Source organism: Oncorhynchus masou, chromosome 10, assembly GCF_036934945.1.
Source record: "Oncorhynchus masou masou isolate Uvic2021 chromosome 10, UVic_Omas_1.1, whole genome shotgun sequence".
Taxonomy (NCBI): Eukaryota; Metazoa; Chordata; class Actinopteri; order Salmoniformes; family Salmonidae; genus Oncorhynchus; species Oncorhynchus masou.
Window position 1 is genome coordinate 4,300,785 of NC_088221.1, and position 4,580 is coordinate 4,305,364.

Genomic DNA, 4,580 nt, shown 5'->3' on the forward strand with positions numbered 1-4,580 from the left:
TTCCCCCACAAAATAGCTTTATTACAGACAGAAATACTCATCAGTTTCATCAGCTGTCCAGGTCTCAGACGATCCCGCAGGTAAAGAAGCCAGATGTGGAGGTCCTGCGATGGCGTAGTTACGTGTGGTTTGTGGTTGTGAGGCCAGTTGGACATACTGCCAAAGTCTCTAAAATGACCTAGGAAGCGACGTATGGTAGAGAAATGAACATTCAATTCTCTGGCAACAGCTCTGGTGGACATTCCTGCAGTCAGCATGCCAATTGCACGCTCCCTCAAAACTTGAGACATCTGTGGCATTGTGTTGTGTGACAAAACTCCACATTTTAGAGTGTACCTGTGTAATGATCATACTGTTTAATCAGCTTCTTGATATGCCATACTTGTCAGGTGGATGGATTATCTTGGCAAATGAGAAATGCACATTAACAGGGATGTAAACAAATGTATGCACAAAATTGGAGAAAAATAAGCTTTTTGTGTGTATGGAAAATTCATGAGTTTTTTTCATTTCAGTTCATGAAAAATGGGACCAATACTTTACATGATGCGTTTTATATTTTTGTTCAGTATAGATTGAGGGAAACAGAATTCCTTTGCCTGTGTGTTATTATAGCTCAGCCACAAAGTCGTAGGCCACACAAGCTCACATAACGGAACCACTGTCTGTCCTCGATTGCAACACTCATTACCGAGGTCCAAACTGCCTCTTGAAGCAATGTCAGCACAAGAACCGTTCATCTGGAGCTTGATGAAATGGGTTTCCATGGCCGAGCAGCTGCGCACAATCCTAAGATCACCATGCGCAATAACAAGCGTCGGCTCACCGCCATTAGACTCTGGAGCAGTGGAAACGAGTTCCCTAGAGTGATGAATCATGCTTCATCATCTGGCATTCCGACGGACAAATCTGGGTTTTGCGGATGCCAGGAGAACGCTACTTGCCCCAATCATAGTGCCAACTGTAAAGTTTGGTGGAGGAGGAACAATGGTCTGGAGCTGCTTTTCATAGTTTGGGCTAGGCCCCATAGTTCCAGTAAAGCATAATCTTAACACTACAGCATACATTCTAAACGATTCTGTGCTTCCAACTTTATGGCAACAGTTTGGGGAAGGCCCTTTCCTGTTTAAGCATGCACAAAGCAAGGTCTACACAGAAATGGTTTGTCAAGATCAGTGTGAAAGAACTTGAATTGCCTGCACAGAGTCCTGACCTCAACCCCATAAAACACCTTTAGGATGAATTGGAACACTGACTGCAAGCCAGGCCTAATCTCCCAACATCAGTTCCCGACCTCACTAATGCTCTTGTGGATGAATGGAAGCAAGTCCTCTCAGCAATGTTCCAACATCTAGTAGAAAGCCTTCCCAGAAGAGTGGAGGCTGTTGTAGCAGCAAAGGGGGGGACCAACTCCATATTAATGCCCATGATTTTGGAATGAAAAGTATGTGGAAACATATGACATTTGGTCATATGTTTGATGCTACGAAGCCCTGTACAGCTTATATTTAATATATTCTGTGAATTTATTGTCTTGTTTTGCACGCGTTGTACAAAATAATCAAATGCAGTACTACAGGATATATCTTAACGTAGCTCTTTATTACGTAGCTACAACTTGCAAGTTCAAGTATCTCCAACCATGATCAACTGACCATGACATAACCATCTGGGTGGTCTTAACCAATCATAGCAGAGTATGATACGGCAGTAAAATGCATCCAATTATAATTCAGTATGTTCACACATATGAATATTACATCCCCCTTCTTTTAAAACAAAAAAAATGTTTACATATTCTAAGCGTTTCTTTTGAAAACATGCTCTGCAGTTTGAACTCAAGGTAAGTAACCATTTATATTGCTTACTACACCAACTGAATCAACATAGACTCTGAACAATGATCCAACATACTGTTACTTTTCGAACAAGGGATTCTCAGCAACTCAGCTTTCACCGTAGAAATGACATCTTAACATTTCAAACAAATACAATAACAAAGCATTTCAAGTGAACTTTCAATAACAAGTTTACAGTCTGGAACTCTTTTAGGGCAGCGATCCGCCTACACCCTTTGACATTTCACAAGTCGAGGACAGCACTGGGCTTGACCTCTCTTCCTGACCTTGTGCGATATGATGCTGAGCATGCTTCTGTGTCAGTCAACAGCTGTTGTGGTGTTGCAGGTAAGTATGTTGTATGTTGTGTGTGTGTGTTTAGTCCATCACGTTCTCTTTCAGGGGAACAGTTCATCTCATCAGTGTGTTGTTAGTGTTCAGTAGGTGACGACGATTGCGGCGGTACACCGCTCCTTCTGCGGTGCGGACGTGATATGAACGTTCAGTGTCAGCTGGCTGGATGACGACTGCTGGCTTCCAGAGGCCACGCTCCTTTTATTCTAACTGACTCTCCGTCAATCAGTGGTGGCAGCTGACCTGTCGTAGTATCGCTTTTGCTGTTGTTGTCTCTGTGCACGTTTTTCATGCATTTCATGCATTTCCTGACGACCTCAGGTTGCAGCTGCTGTTTGGTTCTACGAAGGATTGAGCGAAGTCTACGGCTCATCAACAGCTGGGCTGGTGATTTGAAGTTGTCAACTGGAGTTTTGCGGTATTCAAGGAGACTGAGGTAGGGGTCTCTCTTTTCTGCTTTGTCCATGAGTAATTTAACAATCTGCACAGATTTTTCAGCTAGGCCATTACTTTGAGGGTAATGTGGGCTTGTGGTGACATGTGTAAACTCCCATGCTTTTGTGAAGGATTCAAACTCATTTGATTTGTAACAGGGCCCATTGTCAGATATTAAAGTCTATACAATGCCATGCCTGGCAAAGGCTGCTTTCAGCTTGTGTATCACAGCTGCAGATGTGGTGCTGTGAAGCTTGTCGAGTTCGAAGTATCTGCTGTAGTAGTCCACTGTTACGATGTAGTCCTCGTTGTGCCAGGTGTACAAATCGGTTGCCACGACCGGCCCGGTTCCGTCTAGGATACAGTGAGGTAACATTGGCTCTTTGGTGTTTGAGGGGCGCCGATCAAGACAGATGGCGCATTTACCAACAATGTCCTCTATTTGTTTGCACATTCCGGGCCAAAACAAAATGTCCCTGTTTGCACTTTTCCATGCCCATGTGTCCAGCATGGATCTTTGTCAAAATCTCTTCTCTGAGACTGGTAGGAATAATGATTTTCTCTCCTTTGAAAATTATTCTGTTGATCTGTGATAGAATTCTGGAACCATCGTGATGAACTGAGATGCTCTGAGGGCATTTTCTCCTCTCCTCAGGCCATCCATCCTGTATGACTTTCCTCAGCTGTGCGAGTTGTGAGTCTTTTTCTGTTTCTGCTTGGATCTCCTTCAGTTTTGTGTCACTAACTGGTAAGTTGCTGTACACAGTGTGCACTTGCATGTCCATGCCTTCACTGAGGCTGCTGTCCTTATAGGTAAGAGACTTCCTGGAGAGTGTGTCTGCGACAGGGAAGTCTTTGCCTGGACGGTGAGTGAATGTGAAGTCGTATTTTTGTAGTTGAAGGATAATTCTCTGTAGCTTTGGCGAGGCTGCGGCTAGTGGTTTCCTCATGATTGACTCAAGGGGCTTGTGGTCGGATTCCACAATGACTTGTCATCCATATATGTACGGATAGAAACGTTTACATCCGAACAGAATGGCGTAGAGCTCCTTTTCAATTTGAGCGTAGTTGATTTCACAGTCTGTGAGAGAATTGGAAGCGTAGCCAATGGGTTTTCCTTCTTGCAGTAGCACTGCACCTAGTCCATACTTCGACGCATCCACTTGGAGTCTGAGCTCTTTGTTGGGGTCGCAGTAGGCAAGGATTGGTCCTGGTTCACTTGTGATCAAGTCTTTCACGTTCTTGAAAGCAATGTCGTGTTGCTTGTCCCAGAGAAACTCACTGGACTGCTTTAGCAGTTGACGCAGGGGTGCATTAGCATTGGAGAGGCTGGGTGCAAACTTGGCTAAGTTGTTGACAATGCCAAGCACTGTTTCCAGCTCTGCACGGTTCTTTGGTGGCTCCATTTATTTTATGGCTGAGATCTTCTGTGGATCTGGCTTGAATCCAGTCGCTGTGAGAAGATGTCTGAAGTAGCTGACCGCTGTAGCGCCTACTGTGCTCTTCTCGGGGTTGAGCCGGACTCCTCTCTCTCAGGACCTTTGCAGCATCGTGCGGAAGTTTCGGTCGTGCTCCTCTTTGGTTTGACCATAGACAAGGATGACGTCCACAATTGCCACAACTCCGTCAAGGCCTTTGTACACTTCGTCGCTCTTTCGCTGAAACTTGTCTTGGGCTGAGATAATCCCAAAAGGCAGGCGACGGAACCTGTAGCGTCCAAACGGTGTGTTGAATGTTGTGAGCTTAGATGACTCTTCTGTGAGGTTGAGAGCCCAGTAGCCTGATCTAGCGTCCATGACACTGAAGTAGTGTGCTCCCGCTAGCTTGTGTGTGATGCCATCTAGCGTCGGTAAAGGATAATGGGGGCGTTTGATAGCCTTGTTCAAGTCTCTTGGGTCGAGGCATACTCGGAGCTTGCCTGTGCGTGGTTTCTCCACCACCACTTTCTCCACC